Here is a 25111-nt window from a genome sequence, read left to right on the forward strand (position 1 = left end):
CTCGAAAAGTGAGAGTTCGCTTCGCGTGTGGATAGATATTATAATTAATATACGAGAGAGAGAAATTGTAAAGCAAAGTAAAAAATAACGCACCTTCGATTGGTCAGTCGTAAATTTTAACGGTACTTCAAGTTTAATCAACGAACGATGAAAAGCGGGATCCGGACACGTTCGAATCGAGAATTCGAATCTAGGCCGAGTAATTCGTTATTCCGATCACGACGGGAGTTTTCACGTGTCGCGCATCGTCGTCACCGTGATCATTATGATTTTTCGAGTGCACGCATTATATATAATAACGAGTGGATCAAAAAAAAAAAAAAAGAAAAAAGAAGAGAAGAGAGAGAGGAAAAAATGGACACAAAGGGGCGCACATTTACATTCTTCCTTGTCTTAATTTGCGGCAACGGAGCGACAGACGGTATTTCCAATTGAACGCACGAAACGACCCCGAGGGGTGGATCGGTGGCATCGATACAACGGTACACTCGAGGAACGAGTGCTCCGTGCACTTTGAATCCTCTATCCTCGTGTCCATTATACTCCGAACCACTCTCGCGGCGTGCACGCTCGTATTGCCGGTAATAATTCGTACGTCTGTCTCTGAAGGGGGAGGGGGGAAAGTGTCGGGGGTTCGAGAGAAGAACAAACGACAAGTGGGAACACGTGCAACGATCCCGTATTTGATATCGGGAGTGGCGCGTTTCGCTGCACTTCTCCCTCCTCTGTTGCCTTCAATTTATTTCACCTTCCGTCCCTAAACAAAAGATCGGTTCTTACGGGGTTCCACGATGGGTTCTCCGCGATTCTCGCCGTCTCTCAATCCTTGTCGATCGTTTGTCGTTCGAGAGACCGTTCTCCTTCTCCAAAAAAAAAAAAAAAAAAAAGTATATATATTTCGAAAGGAGTGGATTGAGCGGAGACAAACTTTTTTGCCTTCTCGAACGTTTAAAATTTAAATACACGTACTTCCATCGAACCGGATAAGAAAGATGAATTTTTTTCGTTTCGTTGAAATTTTCTTTGAAAAGTTTCTTTTCCAAGGATCTTTAATCCTATAGACTCATCCTATGCAATACGGGATCGATAAATATTTATAAACGAGGGATTCAGTCGCGATAACGGACGAGTTAACGGGGAAGAGAAACAACTGGTGGAAAACGAATAAAACTGTTTACCAATTACTTATCGATGGAAACGAATCGCGAATGAACCGGCTACAATCATCGAGTGGCCGATTACGAGGGTAGAATTCTAAGATATTACCCGGTCACGATACGGATTGAACGACTGTGCTGCGAGTTCGATTTCCCTCGCTATTTCGGTAAATTGAACGGGGTTAATGAGACCAGGTATGCGTATCAGAGAAACGATCGGTAAGAAGAGCGTAATCAAGCGTATACCGCCGATTCGGTTTCCCGCTCATATTCGAAATTGCCGTCGCCTCGTTTCCTATTATGTCCGAGCTAGTGATATCGAGAGCCCGCTAATTCATGCACGCGCGCACACGTACGTTGAAAATATTGGAGAGTCTCTCTTTCGAGAGAGAGAGAGAGAGAGAGAGAAGAGGGATAAAAGTTGAATTTCCATAACGAGCGCGAAAAAAAGAGAGAGAGGATGTCGAGGTAGGTATCGATGGAGGCAAAAGCAGAGTGAAAAAGGGGGTCGAGAAGAAGGGACCAAGAGAGAGCGCACATCTGCCGCATTGGTTGCGCATTGTGCTTGCACTCGATCCGCGCGATGCAACTCGCCACGTTGGAAAAAGGGGTAAGGGTGGATAGATAGACGAGGAGGAGGAATCGAGGGAAACCGAACAAAGAAGGCACGAGTTGGAGAACGAGAGGAGAGACGTCCCCCCCCCTCCCTCCCCTCTTTCTGCCAGACCTTTATCGAGTTATATCGTCATATCGGCCGACTACCAATAAATCCGACCGAGCCCTTTCACCGAGGCATCCGCTCTGATTTATGATGGAATTAATATCAGATCGACCGAAAATATCGTCGATATATCGGCTCACCTCTCCCTCCCTCCCTCCTTCCTCCTGTTGGGGGTAAAAAAGAAGGTGTGCAGCCATCCCCGCCGGTTGAATCGAGAGTATCGAATATACTTGTGAAATATGTCGCGAAAGGGATAATTTGATTTATCCGTCGCTTCGCTCGATTTAAATATTTCCGGCGTACACGAGGAAAGGAATAAAAGTTCTCCGTCAAGTCAAGACTCGAAGAGAAGAATAGTTCTTATATACCGGAGGAAAAGAACGTATCGACTTAGATAGCTCAAGTTGTAGACCGATCGTCTGAATCTTTCGCGCGAAAAATCCGATCAACCGATTCTTTCTTTCCTTCCTTCCTTCCTTCCTTCCTTCCTTCCTTCTTTGCTCGCAAAAGAGGCGTCTCACGAGCGACGAACAAAATTGACGCGAGGCAACGTCTCTAAAATGGTAGATGCGCATTGAAAAATTGGTATCCGAGGCGAGGTTCCCCGTTCTTCTAGCCTCGGATCCTATTTCGCTTATAATCTCGCCTGCATTTTTCACAGTGACGCGTTACGTTACATATTTATGCCGCGCCCAATGCCCCCCCTCACTCTTCCTTCGCGTCGGTGGATATGCAGCCAAGAAGCTGCGACGAACGGGGAAGGATCTTACACAATCGTGGCGCCCGTTAATAATTTAGCGAGTTGAACAAAAGGGCGGGTACTTGAATTCGATGTTACCATGCCTTCCCTTCCTTCCTTCGCGCCGCCCTCGTCCTCGTATCGCGATACGTATAAATCCTTTTCAGAGGATGTCCACCCTCTTCACAGAAAATCCGGACGGACGGGGATGAAAACGGGAGCTTACACGGGCGATTACAGATCCCCTCCGCCGGACCCTCGGGCCAGTTAGCCTACATTCGAATAACTTTTGACATGGCACTCGACCGAGTAAACCGGTTAACCGAGCGGCGGCCCTATTGTTCGACTCGCGACGAATCCCGCCGCGGCCGCGATCAAATTCGTTCGCCCGTCGAAAATTAGCCGAACAACCGCTCCCTTTTTCCCCGCCCTCTTTGATGTCCTCACGCTCCGCTGTGCCCGCGCGTGCAATGCAATTTTTAAACGGAGAACAAAATACACGGGGTAATAACTCGTCACTATTTTATTCTTTAATTAACCGGCGAAACGCGATTAAAGAAACGTTTTGTAAGCCGACCTTTTGTCCCCGATTAAAACGGAAAAACCGATTCTCTCTCCCTCTCTTTTTTTTCTACCGTGACGAACTCTGAGCGAAGTACACCTAATCTGTTCCTACATTTCCGTGCATCGATGCACAGGACAGGATTTATGCCGGTCATTGAATTTTTCAATCGCGCTTTTGCGCGCGGTGGCTGCGGGGGCGTCCGACAATCGCGATCAAAGATCCTCGCGTTCAAACACGGTGATTTACATACCGGGGCTCCATTCGAAACGAAACAATCTCGTTATGTAAATGGACACCGCGAACGAAACTCGTACTACTCATACGACGACTTCCTCGCTTGTTTCGCGCTTGTTTTCCACCCTATCTATCTCTATTCCCGAAGGCGGGGATAGAAAAGAACCTCGTATCAAACGTCTTTCGCGCCAACCCCTTAACACTTGCCACGCTCGTTTGAATACAACAATTTCCCCATTACCCCTCTTCTCGCCATCCTTTCTCTCTCTCTCCTCGATCCTACGGAGTACTATCGAGAACGCGTGTTTCTCTCGAGCGAACGTAATAAACGTTCAGCGACGACGTTTGGCGTAAAGAAGTTAATACGAAATTGGAAAGTTAATTAAGAAATGATAATAACTCACTGGCCGGGACGGCATTCCTTATTTATCCGAGCTCGTGTAATCGTGGATATCGTTGCACGGTCCATCGTAACTCGCGTGACGGTAGCGGCGAGATTATGACACTAGCTCGTTATTACTCGGTTGTAGGCTTGTACGGCCATTCAGCACGAGACGCGGCCGGCCTTATTACGGGTGCAACGCGCGATTCATCGTAAATTAAAGGAACGAAGGGAGCAATCAGCAATCTCTCGCAATAGACCGGCGACGGAGATAAGGCTGCTCGTTGAATCTCGTTTAAACAACCGGGCGCGCGCGCGCCTGAACCGAGGAAGGGAACAACCGAGACACGCTCCTCGCCGCCTTATTTCTCCTCCAGTTGGAAATTCTTCTTCCATTGTGCACCGGCTAAAATACTTTTTTCCACCGAGCTAACCCTGCTCGATCTCTCTTTCCGCCTCGACTTCTCGTTTCCCCGCGACAGACGGATGACGAGAGAATTCGCCGGATAAATAACGCGACCGAGTCGTTGCCTTTGCCGAGAAGACCTGTTCCCCTCCCCCCTTTCTGTTACGAAGCCGAAGCTTTTTTTTCTCCCTCCCCCAAAGCGCGTTGCAATTTTAATAACAACGAATGCGAGTATTCGGTGTACAAAGTAGAGACGCTCGGAGAGGCGACGTGATAATGTGATAATTAGTTTTTCTTTGGATGGATAAAAATGTCGCCCCCGTTTTTTTTTTATTCCCCGTCGAAAACTCATTAGTTTAGAAAGATAGATCTCGGCTTTTGAAAGGGAAGCATAAACGGATGAATATATATATTCCTTTGCGCGTTACTTGTTTCGCTATGCGTGCGTGTATAAATACAAAATTTTTTTCTTGTTTTTTTTTTTTTTTTTTCGTAAGAAATAAAACGAGTCGTTTAATAAATTAAAAATCGTACGATTCCAATTGAAAAAAAGGGAAAGAAAAAATTAAGGGGAAAGTAATTACGCTTCGTCTCTCATTTCTCGATTTATTTTTTTTTTTTCTACAGCTGGAAACAACCAGTCTCAACAAGCAGTTCTCATTATTAAAACTGGACACTCTCGATGTTACAAGTTCTCTATCGTTTTATACGATATTATTATTATTATTATTATTATTATTATTATAATACCCACTCTATATATCACAATTTCTCGCATAACTTCTCGTTTTATACGTTTATTGCCCGATATAATATAATTACTAATCATTAGCTATAAACGTTCTCCGGAGATTTGTTATTGGTAAATTACTCGTTATCTAAACGCGCATCGGCCTCGGTCGAAGTACGCCGCGATCGTTTAGCGTGCAAGATGAATGAACGCTATCCGCGCTATTGAAAAATAGATCGAGAATCTATAATGAAAGATCTTTCTCAATCCATCACGTTACCGAAAGGATGATGAAGTTTGTTAGATGTATATATATATATATATATATATATATATATATATATTTTTTTTTTTTTTTTTTTTTACGCGTACGAATATTTGTCGCTCCACGGTATATTCTCTATCTTGCTGCACGTCATCGAGTGTTTGATCGATTCACGGATGGATATCGGTCGCGGGATAAATAAAAGCGGGCAAACTGGAATACACCTTTTTTTTCTCCCTCTTTTTTCTTTTTTTCTCCTCCGTTTCGTATTATTCCTTTTCAACCCGGTTTGCTCGACTTTGTTACTTCGTGCACGCGTTCATACAGATCAGATCTCATATCGATTTCATTTTCAACACGGTGTTTCAACACCCTTTCGCGTGTTATAATTATACGGGGGAGGGGGGGGAGGGGTAATTATCCTATTTTTCGAAAAAGCAAGAGCAAACAACGACGCGGAGTAGAATCGATGAAAATACGGAAGTGGAGCACGCGCGGCTAACCTTACTTGCGCGCGATTGTTAATTTATATCGGTAGTCGTTAATAGGGGAATATTGATAAGCGCGGGCAGTGTTGAACGACCAGATGCGCGTTCTTCAAACGATTATAGCCGGACGACACGAGGCGATTACATTACGGTCATTCCGAGTTCTCGATTAGCGGGCAATTAATAAAACCGATAACCGAACGCGGAAAGTCGGTTGGCGCCAATCGTTCAACGATAAATGGCAAACGTAGGAAGGAACGTTTCACAGAAATCGATAATGAGCTCGTCTCTTTTCGCTCGTCGGTAAACCGAATGGAACGGAACGTTTACTCCTTTTTTCCCGTATATTCGCCGTACGCGAACGTTCCGCGAAACGCTGCTCCCTTCGCTCGTTCTCCGTGTCCTATATCGGCAAATTTTTTTTACATCTCCACGTATCGATAATTCGTGCTCGCCGCTGTCGCCTTCCTGCGTAACGTAATAACAAGGAAGGGAAATTTTCGGTTTTAAACGAGCGCTGCCTTTTACACGGAAAATCGAATAGTAACACGACACCGCCGGTATATTATCTTCCATTAGCGAAATCTCATCGCGCCAAGCCTTAATTATCATTAACGACAGCGAAATCGATAGCGCTCTCTCTCTCTCTCTCTCTCTGGCCGAGTCGTGCACGAGCTCGTCAGGTTTCACAGAGCGCATCGATAAGCTGTACAGAGCTTACGGAATAATTCCCGATAAGGGGGAGAGAGAATCGAAGAAGCGAGCGATTCACAAGGGGGAGTTCATCCGTTTTTTTCTTTTTTTTTTTTTTCACAGACACGCGCCACCAGCACACGCTCGAAAACTCGCGCGCATGTAAATTCTCCGCCGTTCCTCCCCTTTCGAAGATTCCTTTCGCGGAAACGAGAAAACGTGGTTGTACAGAAATTGCTTTGCCGTGTTCCGCCCGCGTATACGATCTCTCTCCCCCTTCCTTCCTTCCTCCTCCCCCCTCCCTCTCCACTTTTTCCTCTCCATTTTCTTACCTCGGTCACCCAGACACGCCGTTCCATCCACCCCTACCAGGCGCGACAAAGGTCTGTGCATGAATGGAATTCGGCGTCGAATCGTAACGCGCCACCGTGTATTTCTCCCTCCCCACACGGAGGGAAACGGGAGAGGGAGCCGAAGTTTTCGGATTTCACGGCTACACCGAGCTGCGATTACTTTTCTTCCGCTCGCTCGAGCCTCGTTTTATATCGATTCGATACGGTGCGTTTGTAAGAGAGCAAAGGACAGGTAGTGAAACGTGGTCGAATTTACTTTGCTTTCTCGTAGCTTTGGATGGATATTGGGTCGGATCGAGAAGCGTGGTATTTTCTTTTCGACTCAATGGCACGCGCGTGGATCGTAATCGCGTTAATTAATTGAGTTTTTAATTGCGAAATAACATATCTTCGCGGTGTTTTATGTTTCGTTTTGTGTTTTGCGTTTCACGAAGTTATAAAATTTTCTTGATAATTTTATTTAAACGGAGATAAAAAAAGTTTGCGAGGAATCTTCGCGTTTACTTTCTTTGAGACTCGTCATATCGAATCCCTCTCTCGTTCTCGGTTATAAAATACTTTTATAATGGTTCCTTTGCGTTTCGTGCACACAAAAACTCACGAAAATGGAGAGGAAAAAGTGGATGTATATATATATATAAATGACCCGATTTTACGAGCTGAGCGCGTATATATATATATTATAATAAGAATATTCTCTTTTACGAACACGAACGAATATTTTCATAATTGTTATCCTTTGTCTAATAAACGACACGTTTTATCGGTACTTTTTAACGCATTTCGACGATAAAATACGACGATTAAATTTCTTCCCCGTAGCTCTCGTAGTCTGTCAAAGAGACAGAGATCCGTGCTGAACCCCTTTCATTTTTTCCGACCTTCGAACTTACAAATACTTGCATCGACCGTTTGCACCGCCTTGCCCTTCAAATTAAACGGATCTTTTCAAGGCCATTTAAATTTGCAGACGCGAACTTATTTCGTATATAACCCGATAATCAAAAGTGAAAGCGAAACACTCGTAACTGTTCCGGATAGATGGATTTGCACGTCCGATTAAACACTGGCCGTTCCACCGCGAAATCCTCGAAAAGTAACGAAGAGTTCGCCATCCGAAAATTCTTCTGCCCTTTAAGAGGCAGAAGCGCACGTATATATATATATTATACACACGTACACCGTCTGAAATTCCTCTCGCGGCTCTCCCTATCCGTGCAACCACCCCAGCTTCTTCTGCTCTTTGCCTCTGTCGAGGAATATTAATTACGACCACTTCACAAAAGACACCGACCGGAAGTTTTTGCCGGCTATCAAATGCAGAACAGGTTAATTAAATTCTCACCGCTCGCGGCTCGTAAAGGAACGTTGGCCCGCACAATGCCTTGGGTCACAGAACACTTCCAGTTTTTGTTAATTAGGCACGCGGTGAATGGAACTACACGTTCGTAAAACGCTTCAACTCGCTTCCCGCCTTGTATTGTCGTCTATCGTTCGAATCCTTGCATCGTCACGTGCCATCGACGCGGATCGCGAGAATCGCAAATCGTCTAATTCGAATAATTCTCCGCTCGAATTATTTTTATCTCTTGATTGTTCGAGTTTATTTCTTTCTTTTTTCTTCCCCTCTTCCTTTGGTTTCGAAATTTACCGAAGGCTTTTTTCAACTTCGAATAATTTTCTCTCCTATTGACTCTCTCCGAGTGTTGAAAAAATAAATCGACGCGCGTCGAAACCGACGTTGTTAAAAAAAATATACACGGTATTTATCGTAGCGTTGTAAATACCGGGTTGAAGAGGTGTTTAAAGCGAGATAATTATTCCCAAAAATCGAGCACAGCCACGACACAGGGAGGGGTGGGGTAGTGGTGGTCTTTATTCGCGATTGACGAATCCAGGAAGTCGCGGAATAATCAAACTAATTAGGCGATACCATCAATGCACGGTCAGCGAGGATTGATTTCCACGGAGCTACGGACAAAACCCCATAAGCGTAATTGGATAGAGAATACCGGGCGCACAGTTTATATTGATCGGAATGTTCGCATCAACGATGTAATCATATTTGTCCAGGCATGCTTTGGAACCCATTCCATTGTGTTTGCTTAATAATTATGGATCGATTTTGGTATTGGATAATATTGACCCCTGTTCCTGCCACATATCACTTCGTTGCGGCGCATAAACGGATAACGGGCTGACCGCAATCTAGTGCAATCTGGGCGATAGGCTAAAAATCATCCCGGTATGCTAAGCACCAGTTCCATTCCCTCTTCATCATCGATCTAATCGAAACGTTTACCTCTTCTCCTCTCCGCGGATTTCCTGCGTTTTTCCAATATGTTTTCGTCTCCGAATTCGGGTTTATTAAAGGGTGGATAGGGGGAATATAAAATAGAAACGATACGTTGTTATCGGTAATTCGTTTCGGTTTACAAGGGACGAAAAATGACGAGGCGGAAATTTGACATGAGCCGGCGCAGTCGTGTTTACTCGGACGGGCATGGCACGGCAAGTTTTAATTAACGGGCGAAGCTGGCCGAGGGTGTTGCAGAAACCTCAATGCATTTCCCCCGCGCTGTCCATGGCTGATCACTCCAGAGGTATGTAACTTTATGCGCATGTATGCAACGACGGTGGCCTATAAACCCTTGGGGGATTACAGCGTGCGGACGCCACCGGACATCAGGCATCGGTTATTCCGTCCATCAAAAACGGGAGGGGATTAAGATTTTCGACGCGCGTACGAAAATGGCGCCTGTTTCGCGTCGAAGCGAGCTTTCACCGAGCTTTCCCTCTCGACCATTCTCGACATCGCATCGCTATTAATTGCAAGATATACAAGTCCGGAAACTAATCATTCCTATACACAACAGCGTATGATACGTACAGTTACAAATGATCCGACTCGCCGCGCCAAATTATTCACGATCCATCCACGGAAATTACACCCACGGGTTGTAATTCTACTCGGGCTCTGCGTTTCGCTGCTCTGAATTTACGATGTGTCAACATTGACCGTAAACCGACGGCAAAGTGTAATACTCAGCCACTCGGAGGAAACTTATCTTAACGATCGAAATTTCCAATTATTCGTCGAATTATCGTTACGAACGAATCGTTCTTCGATTCCAAAAACGAAACGAAACGAGATTACCAAAAATTCTACGGAGAAATACCTTGTGTGTGCGTGGGAAATTTATGAAATTTGATCGAATTTTTCGAGAGCAGGCTCGTACGTTGACGCGCGACCGTCGATGTCGAGTGTCGAAAAGTGTTGGGCCGCGGTGCGGGGGGAAGGTGTTACACGTATCCCAGGGGCAGCGGTGCATGTCGGCCTAATTGATTCCCAACGACGACGCGCACGTGTCATCAGCTGCAACGCTGCGTGTGCGAGTTTTCGAGCGAACACCGAAGGCCGATGCCGCCTCGAAAGAGAAACAGGAATTCTCTTCTTTTCGTTCGTCATTTATCCTGAAGATATCGCAAAATGAATTTCTAAAAGCTCGACGGTGCATGGACAAACGGGAGGAACGGATATAATCGCGGGCTCGATATCGGTGCTGATATTTGTCGTTTAAAATATATCGCGTAAATATGGACCACCACGGATGTGGACGATAATTTTCCGGAAGCTCGTAGTTTCCCCTATTGTTCCTACGTTCGATATTTTCACTGCGTTAGCTACGATATCTCTTGCTCCAGTACGAGCGTGTTATGCGCGTATTATCGAGGGACCATTCCAGGAATTGCCGGGCTGATATCTTTCTTCGGCGCGAGCTCGTTTCTCGAATGCGTGCGAGATGGGAGCGAGAAATAGCGGGGATCGATGTGAATGAAACGATGGGAAGAGAGGAAAAAGAAAATTTTTTTCCCTCCGATTAACAACCGCCACATATACGTAAGATTAACTCTTTTTTCTCTTCGATTTTTACCGTTAATTAAAATTATCGAAAGAAGAATTCTAGGTTTTTCTATACGTTTCAAACCCGTTCCAACAAAGTTTTTCGCCTTAGACGAGCTCCGACTCTTACACTCGGGATAGGTTAGCCAACAATCGAAAAAGAGATTTCGAGAGGAATACCATCCATCGCGTAATTTTATAATATCTTTAATATCTCTGAAAGAAAATTACGAAAGAAAGAAAAGAAGTAAAAGTTAGTGTATCAATCTACAGAAAAAAATAATCGCAAAGAAATTCTGAACGGCAACGGTTTTCTTAAGCGAGAAAGTTAGTCCGGTTGGTTGATCCGGCATGACGATGAATTTAACCAGGATTTCAAGCGTTGGCCGTTGGTGCGTGACTACTTACAATCCGCGATAGAAGGTGCATAGCACGCGCTAAACGCATCCACCACGTGTCCGTTCGTTGCGGCGTTATCTTCGATCGCGGCGCGTTATTAATGAGCCCACAATGCGAACGGGCTGCGCGTATCCCCGACAGCGACGCGATGTAATAAGGTATTATCGTTGCGCTTCCATTGTCATCCCGGGCAGCACACGGTGGAAAGCTGGCCGCAACGACCTCGTGCCGAGATTCACGACGAGAGATACTTTCCCCTCGGTTGGCTGCCGGGGGTAATCCAATTTTTCTCGTTTCACTTTTTTCATTGGTGAACTTCGTTTCGAACTTGTAATCTCCTAGATTGAATGTATAACCGGCAAAGGGGCTATATATACGTATATACATACGTATATTCCGTTCGATGTGCAAGCTGCATTTTATTAGAATAGTTCCCTCTAAGTTTTTTAATAGAACGCTCTTACTATACGTATCCTTTCTTGTCTAACGTGAGCGGCAACCTCGTTCTTTCCTTTTTTTTACAATAAAGCTCGAGTTATAATAGGAAAAGAATACCGCGGCAAGGTAAATACGTGAAATTTTCCTGGAGAGAGGAGGTAGCAAGGATGATGTAATTTTTCTACAACCATTAGCGCGTATCGGCTTTGAGAGATTACATCCCGTGTCACGGGAAATCGGTGGATAATGCCGCAAGGGGAGTCTGAAGAAAACGCGATCTTTTATCGATATCCTGCTCCTCTTCGATATCTTGTTTAACGAGAGAAAGAAAGAGAGAGAGAGAGAGAGAGAGAGAGAGAGTTGAAGTCAACATGCCAAAGCTTCCGCCAAAGGATGGTAAACGGACAAAAGAGGATCGAAGACGACGAGTTGAAATGAAAAATTTCGCAACGATGCGAGGTGGAATCTTTCTCTAAACGGATCCCTAACGTTTTCTATCCCTTCCTTCCCCTTTTAACGCGATATTTCCTTCTCACGAAAGAGCGAAAACGAGTTATCGAAACGGAAAGGTGGATTTATCATCAACGGTGGAAATCTCGGTTTAAATCTCTCGGATGGAAATTCCATTGCATACGCGGCGGTAACTTCGCTAGCCAAAACGCTCCCGCCCCGCGTTTTCGACTCCTGCCATATTTTCCCCTTTCATTAGGCGACGAAAGCCACGTGATTAATGGAGTTCGGTTACCGGCGCGGTTTTCATCGCGGTGCGTCAGTCACGAGTTACGCGAACCGCGACACAAACGCGTGGAAACGGAAAGGTTTAACGGATGAAAAGGCGCGGGAGGGGAGAGTTTCGCGCGATCGAAACGACCGAGCGTGACTTTGAAAATCGAAAAAAAGAGGGAGAAAGAGAGGACGAAGAGAGAGAGAGAGAGAGAGAGAGAGAGAGATCGGAGCTGCAACGTGTCAATGGATAGAGCTCTAAGAGATGAAGAGACCTCCACTCGTCTCCCTGTTCGCGCGAAACGTCGTCTTATAAACGAGTCGACGCGCGTTCCAAGGCCTTCTACTGCCACGACACGCGGAATCCGCGTATACGTTTCGGTGTAAAGAGGCGCGCGCTTGTGTATCCGCGATACAAAACACTTTTATGCCGGGTCTGCATCGGCAGCTATATGATCCATGCGACCTCGGCCCCTCCGGCTCCTTTTCACCGGTGCGCATAATGCGATCTCATTTTATTTTGCGCCTCCCCCGTTATCGTCTGCGTTCGCCGCCGGCTGGCGTTCATGAAGGAGGGAGCAGGAAAAAGAGAGAGAGAGAGAGAGAGAGAGAAGTCTCGTCCCTTTTTCAACGCTTCCTCGTCTTCGCGTAAAGCAAAGTCAAGTGGATTTTTCTCCGACATTCTTGCGCACCTACGCGAAATGCGCTCGCGCTCCCCCCCTCGCTCGTACGTTAATTCGACGCCGAGGCTGATATTCTTTTCCCGGCCGTATTTTTTGATTCGCGCCGGATAGAAACCAAGGGAGAGGATTATTTTTCCCAATTTACCTGGCGGTAATTCCATTACCGGAATATGAATGAAAATATTGGAATATTTAAGGAATGTTTAGTAACAGAAGGAAGATCGTGGAATAAAATAGAATCAACTGTTACATCTCCATTCTCTTACATATATATAAATATATATAAAAGGCTGCTGGAATCGAGCTGCTTTTCTTCCCTTAAAAACTCTCTAAAAATATCAACCCCCGTCCTTTCGTAAAATATTCGGAGACCTATTCTAGATCATAATCGAGAGAGGTTAACCAGTGGCGAAAACAACAGGTGACAGGTCGCTATCGATCGTTGGACCGTCGAGAAAGGAGTCGCGAACGAGCCTCGACCCCTTCGAGTAACGAATTGTTCATTGCCACATGTCTCACACGAAAATGGGTTGATCGCGACGCCGGCCTCGCAAACACTCGATGCCCATCTCCACGTTTTTGCTTGGGGAGGCTTGTTGTCGGGTTCACGAACGGCAAAGGGAGGGTTGAGCAAGCTCGTAACTGCGGTCCATTACAAAAAGTCGAGGAAGGATCGTTGTTTCGTTTTTTCTCCCCCTTTTTTCCAGTCCTCCTCCCTTCTTTTCTTTAATATAGACGGATCACGCGCGAGCCTGGAAGGCTTACGGTATTCTCGACGGTACGACGCTGCCTGCATCCGCAGCCATACGCGTACGTTTCTTTCCTCCTTTTGTCCGCCCGACCGGACCAAGAATACTCCGGAATATTCTCCTATCTCGCGCATCGAGGTATCCGTGTCGAGAGAGAGTTTCGAGGGGACGTCGTCTATTTCACGAGGCAGGAGGGGAAGGGGTAGGAACGCCGTCGTACCCGAGGCATTTGAAAGATTTCAATTCCGTAATTCCGCTCTTCTCTCGCGAACAGAGAGAGAGAGAGAGAGAAATCGTCGGTGTGATCCGGCGATGATTATTCGATATCCGATGTGGGAATAATCGCGACGGGGCCAACGCTTCGACACACCAACTTTAATTCAATCAAGCGGCGAGTCTCTATCACGATTGATCAATATTTGCCGCGCGATAGTTCCCGGGTTATGATTTTCAAGTTTTCGCAGCGCGGGCTACGTGATATTCCAGGACATCGATCTCCGCGGAGAGAGAGATTTCCGCACGAACAAGCGCTTTGCAAAAATCGCTCGATCGATGCGATGGACTGTTATTGGCAGAAGGAGAGAGAGAGAGAGAAAGACGGTTAAGCTAAGGAAGATGGAACAAACGAGCGTGTAACGCTGCGAAACAGGCGGACCAAGACGCGCTCGAAGAGGAGGAGACGGCGAGAAAAGCTGCACTCCTAGTCGTTATCTTATATATATATATATACCGATATCGCATCACGCGTCTCTACCCGATCTCGTGCTGAACAAATGTTTGCACCGTGCTGCCGCGGACAGATAGAGGAGAAGGACCGATAGACCGAGTGGTGGAGTGGAGGAGAAGTCGGTTCCTGTTTGCCCTCCGTCTCTCGCGCGACGAACGAGCAAGCGTAGACAAACGAGTCGACGATCGGCCTCCCTACTACGCTCTCTCTAGTCTGGTTATTTGGGTTAGGGGCGAGTTATCGCCTTTCGGAAGTTTGCGCCTAGTCCTGGCATCCCCCGCAAGACGCACGCTCAACCCCGTGCACTCTCATAATGCATTATCTCAACGGGGATGCGTTGTACGCGGTATCCACGAGGATGCTTCTCTCGAGCTCTTGTCGGATCCAAGTTGGCGTGTTTGCGCTCCCGGTTAGTCGCAAACACCGTTACGAAACACCGTTCGCCTACCGTTTCGTCAACGTCGTTAAGAGGAGAGCTGGAATCGATGATGATAGGATTTATCTCGATCACGTTAATGTTGATGATCAACATTTTCTATAGATTTTCAACTGTGGTAATTTTTCGATGGTAAAGGAAGAAAAGAAAAAAGGAAAGAAAGGGATACAATCGGATATGAAAATTTTCTAGGTAAAAGAGTAGTTGGACGGGGGTTTTAAAACGAGGAATTAGCGAGTTAAAAGATCGAAGGAGTATTATGCGGTTAGAGGTATATATATATATATATATAGATATCGCGTATAATGGATTATTTCCGAGGCGGGACACGTCGAGCTTAATGTTCTTGACATTTTTAATCTTAAAAACTGGATCTTTAATTTAATAGGAAAATTCGATATCTCCCGCTCGAAGAGTACGTTTCCCTTCGTCGACGTGATTAAAGAAAGAGCTGCGATTGATGGTAACAGATTTCTCGGGGACAGGGACGGCCGGCTTAACGTCTCTGACGTTTCGAAACTCGATACTTCGTTTAATACCGAGATTCCCTCTTTCAAAGATCTTCCATTTACTCCTCTTTAACCGCAAGAAAAGTGCAATTTCGTTGGACATCTTGCTCCGCACCCGCTCTCCAACTCTGTCCAACCGATGCATATTCAACGATGCATTTTTAAAATATTTCACCGGCCTCTGTTTAAACACAGGTCGGTGTAACGTAACGCCGCCGATACGCGGTAAACGAACGTTTTCATAATGGGTTATTGCAGCCGCATACATCACACTTGCCACGCATCGTGGTAAACGTTTCTCGTTACTTTGACGCGTGTCCGGGCGTTTGCGTCGGGGCGAGATAACCCGTAGGTGTGTTGCGTTTAACGAAAAAAAAAAAAAAAAGAACGCGCGCTTTTTTTATCTTCCCCTCTTTTTCTTTCAACCGCGATACACGACACACGGTTTATGAGATGGAAGGGATATTAGTTCCGATAAATGAAAAAAAAAGCGTTCGAGGCATGCTATCGACGAGAGAGCATATTTCGCGTTCTAAGACAAACGATGTATCGCCCTTTAGGAAAAATATATCGGGCGTGAAAGATACGAGGCGCGCGTGGAGGGGAGAAATTCGAAGGGGCAGCGAGGGGGGGGATCTCGAGGCTGGCGTCGTTGTCTTTCATCGGAGATCGATTCGCGGTTCTAAAAGCATAGGATTGTCGGACGAGGTCGATCCACGGTGCGATCCAGTTTTATGTAACGTCGTGCCATTACGGTTCTATTGGTGGAATCGGCGCGCTCGAGGGAACGACAACTCGAAATAGCGGCGGAGAGAGTGACGGTGTTACGATGATGCGAGACTATTTGGAAAGCCGCCGAGATACAAACTGTCCGGCGAAGACAGGGACGGTTGACCTAAACAACTGTTCCCAACGTGCGTCCAACGACAAGAGAGAGCGTAGTGCCGAACAGGTGCCGAGCGAACGGTGCTTCCTAAATTAAACAACCTCGATCTCTCCGTTTGCCCAAGGATAGCTCCTACGGTAAATTTAGCCACGGTATAATGGTGGCGGAAATACGTACGGTATCCACGCTATGATAATTATTCCCCCTTTAAACGATTTTTCCACCGTTTTCTTTCCTATCTTCCAAAGGAAAGATAAATACACGCTTTAGAGAGAGAGAGAGAGAGAGAGGTTGGCGGTAGCTTTTTACCTCCTCCGAGTAGTTAAAACACACCCGACCGACCACTCTGCTAAACAAGCATGCCTCTAATTATTTAGGTCGATCTACTCTGGGTAATGGACTCTTTGCTACGCGCGCTACGGGAAACACGACACGATTTCACTTGGCGCGCGTGGAGGGAAACGAAACAAAGAGAAGTTTGACGCGTTTTAATGGTAGGGACGATTAAAAATGCGGGAGAATCGGTAATAACGGGCGATGTCTACGCCCGATACAGTCCTCTCGTTTATCGCGAGAAATCCATCCCTGGAAAAATGTTTACGAGAAGGCAGCCCCAACCCGGCTGGAATCGACGTGTTAATACAGCACGCGACGCTGACAGTGCCACAAAATGTGACTGTAATCTCACGCGCGTGATCGCTCCGCGAACAGGCCGATTATTCATTACGCGCCCCTCCCGTGACCATGTCGTGCACGCAATTACTCCGGGATACTACGTCGGCTACTCGATAAATATTTTCCGTTCGAGCGAAATTAAGATATGCCGCGACTCCCCTGCGTTTAAAGCGGCGCGGTAAATTGCGCCCTCGAGTGTGCTCCTCCGAGATGACCCGGTGTCATCGTTCGTTACATCGGCCGACCTTGTAATTGCTCCGACGTGGAGCGAGAGACGGCCGTCTACCCGCCGAGGAGGAGATACCCTCCTTCTAATAAACGTCTCGGTAAATATTCTCTCGGTCGGATGGAGCGTCGTTGCGCGAAAGGGTTCGTTCGATCGTTCAGGTTGGATCGAAATCGCAACAAACGCGAACCAAGCTCGTGTAGCTTGGGGCCAGCCATCGACAGAGAAATTTCGATGCGCGTTTGTTTGTTCCCGCGAGCGGCCCGGCTAATTCCTAAATAATTACGCTTTTAATTAGGTAACGGGTTGAAAACGGGTTGCTAATTTTCATTTAATTTCTGCCTTGTAACCCGTTCTATTCAACCGGCCACCGCCAGTCGCGAAATTTATTATCGCGAACCGCGCGTAATTGAAAGTTGGCGAATATTTCACGAGATACGCGAGCAATTTTCCCCGAATCCTTGATGAAAGCTTATTAACTGTTATCGCGGTTATAAATCCAGCCGCCCTATTCCTCCCATGTATCGAGATGTATCAAGGAATAACCTTTCTCTCCTCGCCTTTTTAAATATCATCGTCCCGCCGGGAAACATCCGTTTCCAATTGTTCTTCGTGGACATCGCCGGTTATGAATTTCGGGGGCAGCTAGAAAACTCGTAAAATCCATGCGTTTCCGAGACGAGAAGCAACGAGAGAGTCGATATTCGAATTCGTAACAACTGCCTATACATGTATATACGTATACAATATATATATATATATATATATATATATATATATATATATATATATATATATATACAGAGGCCGGGAACATTTCGCGATTCTATCCCCGCGGCTGTTCGTTTCGCGCGCGGTTCTTCGTTCTGCATCGGTAAAATCCGTTAATTAATTCACAAACGCACAAAGTGAATAGCAAATCGTCGCTCACGAATCCCTGTGTTAGCGGTTTTATCCTTCCACGCATTACGATATATAACGAATATATATGGGATGAAAATACAGTTGCAACTAGTAGGGTGGAAAGACAGGTATCCGGGGAAATGGGGTGGGGGAGAAGGGACGGAGAATGGGATGGAGGGTAAAGGGTAGCGCGTTGCTCCGAAAATACGCACTTCGGGAATACATCAAAGGCAAAGTCGGACGTGCATATTCGCTCGCCTACGTTAATTTGATTGTTCTGTTTATTTCTGGTAAATGAAATTAAAATAGCTCTACTTCTCTCCGAGTTTCGGCGACAGAGGGAAGGGGGTGAAGCGAAAGAGAGAGAGAGAGAGAGAGAGAGAGAGAGAGAGAGAGAAGGGGGGAAGGAGGTGAGCGAAAAGAGAAAAAGAGAGAAGGGTGGACGGTGGAAGCTTATTGCGACTCCACCTTTTTAATTAAAGTTTGAAACTGAACTAGCGCATGCAAGAGGGTTCCGTGGCTCCGAGCGAAGAGGAGTACGGCGCATAAAATAGTCAAGTGTAGCTTTCTTCTCGGCCGAGCACTGTCATCCTTGCTTGTTTGACATCCCTGCCATTATAAAATGAATGACGGTGCAACGTTATCCTCCTCCCTATATTCCATACCCTTCATTTATACAATGAGATTCAGCGAGTTTGATCGTTTCGATCGGATCGAATAGTGAAGATTTTTAGTTTTAATTCCCCCTCACCCCCACCCCCCGAAATTTTGACGAATTTCACGATATTTACGTATCGAATAACGAAATATAAGCGAAATTTTAACATTTTTGAAAACAAGGTTAATTTACATATCACATCCGTTACCGTATTTATTAATAACGAAACGTAATATGCATCGTTAATCCTTTCATAATATTACCTCATTTTTCAATTAAATGAAAACTAATCAACGAAAATCACATGTTAAATTGACAAACATTACATCACCATGGTAACAACGAGTATTCACGTGATGCATGAATAAAGTGCAATTCGCTCAAGTGTCCCGTATCTAATTCACCTTCATAAGCTTTATAGCGGCATTGTGTCGGAGCCTGGAGCAACCATTAATTTCGCTAATGGTTAATCAATAAACAAGCAAGTCGCGAGTGGTATTCCAACGGCGTGTTGTACGTGTGTTCCTATGCTTTTCGTTCATCTATCGTCGAGGACGACGAGAGAAACAGAGAGGAGAATAGACGCGAACAAGACGGTAAATAAACCATAAACCCGCCCCTGACGAGAGGGCATAAGAAAATAGGCACCTGTTCTACTACTCGATGTTCCGCGCCTACGAGCGTTTCAATGCCAGGAAAACGAGAGACGGAAGTCGGATGCGGGAAGAGAGAAAGAAAGAGAGAGAGAGAGAGAGAGAAGAAAGAGCAACCAAAGACGCGAGAACGAACAGGAAGAGAAATTATCGCGGAAGAAGCGCTATTTGTTATCAGTCCGAAGTAATATAATGGCTCATATGGCCGTTGATTGATGTTCCTACATTTATACAAAGTGTTCAACCCGATCTATATTCAGCGAGGCATAATTTAACTTCAACCCCGTTCTTTGTTACGCGGGACGAAACTTCACGGACGAGGAAGAATAATATCCTTCGATGTCTACCGAAAATTTTCTTTGAACGACGCGAGCGAGGGAAGAAGGGAAGAAAGGAAAAAAAAAAAAAAAAAAAAATCCTCTTAAATCCACGCGTTAAAACGAAAGAAATTACTTTGGAGGGAAAACGACATTGTGCGTGCGAATCGTTTCTTTTATTTCAAGCTCATACGCGAGTCGTGGTGGTGGTAAAAATATATAAATAAATAAATATACGTGTTCGAGGCGATTCGAAAATGCATCATTCAGTTTGCAATTCACGTTCCCGCGACAAAGAGAAGTAATTTTCGCCGGACCGGCGGCAATATGAACGTAAATACGCCGATTACACGCGATTAATTATTTATGCGGTGGCCGCTTTATTATCGGTGGAAAACGTTTGTAACTCGTCGATTGTGCGAAACCGGCGTTCCACGAAACACGCGTATTATCTTGGAAAGATTGCACGACGGACCGTGTCCGCGAGCACGAGAAGAATACGAGATTTATAAACCGACGCGTGAATGGATAGCGATCGTATAAGTGGTTGGTAAGGAGTCGTTGACATGAAGTACTAGTTTGAACGTAGAGTGACGTGCATGGTACACACTGTGTTACGCGAAGAGAATCGCTTATCGTGCGGAAGCAACCAGTGGTGCAGCAGCAGTTTCCACGTGGCCTTATGACAAGAATTATGTCTCGTAACGATTAATATCATCCAGACGTGTCGATTCGATTTTTAGGTTGATATATCTCGAAAAGTAATAAAAGTGGAAAAAATAATTTACAAAATGATCCTGGAAAAAAATTTTGTGAGGATCGCGTTCAAATTTTTAATTGGAATTTCTATATTTTAACGTAAGTTAACGTTAACATCTTGAAAATGCTGTTTATCTTTTTCAAGTTGAGTTTAAATCATTTTTTCGTATCTTTCGTATTTTTCGAAATATTTCAACGAGTTTATTTAAATTGTATTCACTGTGTATACGCGCGGACGGAATCGTTCTTGTTATATATTCGGGAGATTCGAGAAACGGTGCACGGATGTCCTTATCCTTTAGTTGTGATACGACGCGAGATAAGTGTACGAAACAGTTGCTAAAAGGTAAAAGATACGAGGAAACGCGAGTGAAACTTTTTTCGCGATTTTTCTTAGAGCTGAATTGTGGATACACAGTTCTTGGAATTCTTATTGTATACGAAAGTGAGTGGAGCTAGAGATAAGAGTTTCTTAAATACGCGAAATGTTGTGATTTTTTTCTTTTTTTGTTTATATTCTTGTTATATTGCGTCTATTCGTATGCTTATTCATGCTTTCATTTCGTATTCATTCGTGATTATTTTTATTTTATTTCGTATTTTTATCGTCGCGAATAATTAAAAATTAAAATGAAATTAATAGCAGAATAAATTCAACGACTTGTATTATGAATTATTTTGAAATCATTACCATTATTTATTTATAAAAAATTTCGGAAGAAAGTATTTTAATATCTCGCTTTTAGTTTCTGGTTCAAAAAATGTGAATATTCTACAGTTTTTTATCGTCGAATGGAGGAAAAAATTATTTCAGAGCAAATATCTCTGAATAGAAAAGCAGAGTTGGATTTTCCATAGGTACTAATTGAACGAACCTTGTCTACTTAAATAATTTAAATAAAAAGCCGTTTCTACGCCATAATTCTAGATTATTCGAAAATTAATATACAGAGCTTATGAAAGAAGAAGAAGAACTTTCTTATTCTTATAATAATTGTAAAATGTAATAATGTCGTATTTAATTATAAAGAGCATATTTTTTTTTAACAATATCTACGAAATTTAAAAATAAGATAAAAAAAATTCTATTATATATCACTTTATTATAACTTATTATTATTATTATTATTATACGTCGTTTGTATAATTACTTTCTACTCTCTATTAAAAAGAAATAATTATTCAATAAACAGATATGTGTCAGAACTATTTTCAAATAATACCGCCATTTGCAATTCAATAAACGGTTGAGAATCTGTAACGTACTGTCCTACGGTCGCACGAATTATATACATAAATCTGTCGACGAAACTGCTCTCTAAATCGTACTTTTTCAAATATTCGTACAAAAATTTTAAGAAATCCTTTGAAAATAATATCATCTTTTCATAATTTTAACAATAAATTATCTATATGCGGAGAAATGAAAAGATAAGATAAAAAAAATTCTATTAAATATCTTTGTATATTTTACTCACTTTATTATAACTTATTATTATTATTATTATTATTATTATTATTATACGTCGTTTGTATAATTACCTTCTACTCTATTAAAAAGAAATAATTATTCAATAAACAGATATGTGTCAGAAATATTTTTAAATAATACCGCCATTTGCAATTCAATAAACGGTTGAGAATGTGTAACGTATTTCCCTACGGTCGCACGAATTATACGCATAAATCTGTCGACGAAATTGCTCTCTAAATCGTATTTTTTCAAATATTTGTACAAAAATTTTAAGAAATCCTTTGAAAATAATATCATCTTTTCATAATTTTAACAATAAATTATCTATATGTGGAGAAACGGAAGATACAGAATATATTTACGCAATTGTAAAACAGAGTATCACGTAGAGTATACTTATGCCGAGTGTGTCACGGAATACGAATACGTTACACGTTCTAATATACATGAAACGACACACATGTATCACGCGTGGTATTCAAACGGAAGTTCAACTTTATCGGTGTAAGAATATTGGCAGGAGGAAAGTAAAGGAAACACGTCGCCTTGTGCACGATCAAGAATTCTAAACCACGCGTCGGAATCGAAGTCTGTCGAACTGTCAGTAACGATTGGAACTATCCTTCCTTCATAGAACGTGTACGGTCGAAACGATCGTGTCGAAGAATCGAGGAAAGCAACGAAAGTGAAAGAGAAAACAAAAAGAAAGAGAAACACTCACGTTTGGTGACAGCAAAAGTAACCGATGTGCCTCGCGTTTTTGCGTCGCAGAATACGCAGTACTGTTGGATTTCCCCTTCCTTGTTCTTTCCAGCACTGTCTTCTTCGTTATGTTGCAAAGAAATAAAGTATCACGCGCGTAACGTACAACTTTGCGACATGACACCGCACAGAAATCACTGGTAAAAAGCTGCGAACGATTCACGATCCCCGAAATTACGTTTTATAAAACTGTAGCCGAATAAACGTGCTTGTACGGTTTTCGCGCGTTACCACGAACGAGCATGGGTACGGCCAATCGACGAAGGCAATGCGTACCCCTCGCGACCCCGTGACGAACTGAGGATCGCGCTGGCGGCGCAGCGCCACCGTGACCCGTGGCGACACCGTAAACTAAACTTGCACCCGTACATACCGCCTACCGTGGGCCCGCACACGCGACTACGAAACGACTATCTTCAAAGTTTGAAAAAGTTACTCGTTCTTCGCATTTTCATTTCACGTGACACGATTTACCCGATCGTAAAACGAACAATTCGATCATCTTCGTAGTGCTTTTAAACTTTCGTTCAAACTCGTGCAATGGATGGATCAACGGATTACGAAACATCAACATGGGTCCAGGTTATCTTCGCGAGTAGAAACAATTGTTCCAATTCTAATTAATTTCTTCTTGTTAATGACGATTTTCATGACTTTCAAAAACACGTAATGATATTTTCTATTAACGTAATGACCAATCAACGTGATCAACTTTTTATATATTACATATATGTATGCGTTCTTAAACTACGTAAAAATGATTCGTCCAATTAAAACGAAAGTTAGACGATATAGGTGGAGACACTAGATGATAGTTATTAGCAACCATCTTGAATTTCGACGGTTAGAAGTTTAAAAAGTGAAGTGAAGTATGTGAAGTGAAAAGTGATGATTCTAAGTGATTTGTAAGAGATATAAATACAAATTTATTTATATCATGGTTAAAGAAGTAACGATATACAAGGAAAGAACTGATACATACATGTATAAATTTATAAGGTAAGAATTTGATTTTATAATAGTCGCAATTTCTTTGGGAAAAAATATTTGCCTATAATTCGTATCGTACAAAGTATCCATATAAATCAACTATTTTTTATACTTCTTTCATACGTCTTAAAACTTTATAAATAATCGTATCGGTCGATTTACGAGACTCGCCCTATACACCTATCAATTTCTCCACAATTCCCTCGTTGCTCTCTTCCATAAAAATTTAACAATGAACGGATTTCAAAATTCGAACGCCGTGCTTCCAACGTCTATCTGTCATTTCTCTTTTTCCTTCTTTTATCTTTCACTACGTCGGCCAATATATTTCCACGAAACACAATTTTACGACTGACCGTGGTTTTTCATCCATAATCTTTTCTTTCTCCGATTGGATTTTCGTCATTTCAAATGAATTCGAGTTACCGCGTCGACTTCGCTATTACTCCGTTTTCATGGCTGTAACTTCGTATATGAGAGACTACGCCGTATTCGCTTCCTTCTTGTACGCGTTTTACGATTCACGGTAGACCCCGAGGTCTGATTCGGTTCGTCTGGCGCGACGAATGTCAAACGTCGACGCGAACATTCAGCGGCTCTGTAGAGAAACGAACGAAGCGTATAAGAGGATTCCTTTCAAAAATGTATCCTTGGGGCAGCTCGTGTAACGGATGTTTTGACATATTAAAACGAAAAAATATGAGTTTTAAAATTAATTTCATACGGAAATTCAATTTAACGTATGTACCGATACATTATTAAAATAAGGTATAATATTTTTAAGATATTATATTTTTCTTCCTCTCTTCTTTCTCGCATAATCGAATACGAAGAAATGATAATATCGATTATTAATGATATCATAGGAGATAAATAATCACCGAACCGGGAATTTTTATGCATATTCATGTTTTCACGAACATAATTAATGATTCGATATTCGAATAAAAGTTATTTTCGTTCTTCAAATATTCCACCGACTAGTTTATACCTCGCATATTTTAAATATCTTTGCACGAGCATTCTCAAAATTGCTTTCACTCCAACCGTCTTAAACACTTTTCGCGATATAATTTTTCCGACAAAAGGGGAAAAAAAAAAAAAGAAAAAGAAAGAAAACAGACAAAATTGTCGCGATGTAAGAATGCTTAAATTACGGTATTCACCAGCAATGTTCACGCTTCTGAATATACGCCTCGGCATTGAAATGTCGCGGTAACGCGATCGTGAACAATATTGCATGTCCATGAATCAAGCGTACCCATTCGAGATATTGCCCCCTATTGGCTTGTGTATGATAATGCGTGCCGATAGTACGAAATCACTTCAGAGAATCAATCAGCAGACGTGTCGCGAACATCTGAACGGGGCATAAGGCGTAAGTACTCGTGCAACGCAAACAATCTTGCCTGCGATATATATATATATATATATATATATCTATATATTCGCCTCGTTGATACGCTCGTACGCTGACCTTATCCGCGTATAAACCCTCTAATCCCAT

The 25111-nt window shown here is 43.5% G+C and overlaps 1 protein-coding gene across 1 annotated transcript in view; it reads right to left on the reverse strand.

Moving 5' to 3' along the window:
• LOC100863173 (discoidin domain-containing receptor 2) overlaps positions 1–22884 on the reverse strand; it is a 136213-nt gene extending 113329 nt beyond the window's left edge. Inside the window, exon 1 of the mRNA XM_086910354.1 lies at positions 22574–22884. The gene's annotated coding sequence lies outside the window, so the exon portion shown is untranslated. The remainder of the gene's footprint in view (positions 1–22573) is intronic.
• Positions 22885–25111: the final 2227 nt, after the last annotated feature.

The sequence above is a fragment of the Apis florea genome, unplaced genomic scaffold, assembly GCF_048593485.1.
Source record: "Apis florea isolate Af1SG1 unplaced genomic scaffold, ASM4859348v1 contig_3170_pilon, whole genome shotgun sequence".
NCBI lineage: Eukaryota > Metazoa > Arthropoda > Insecta > Hymenoptera > Apidae > Apis > Apis florea.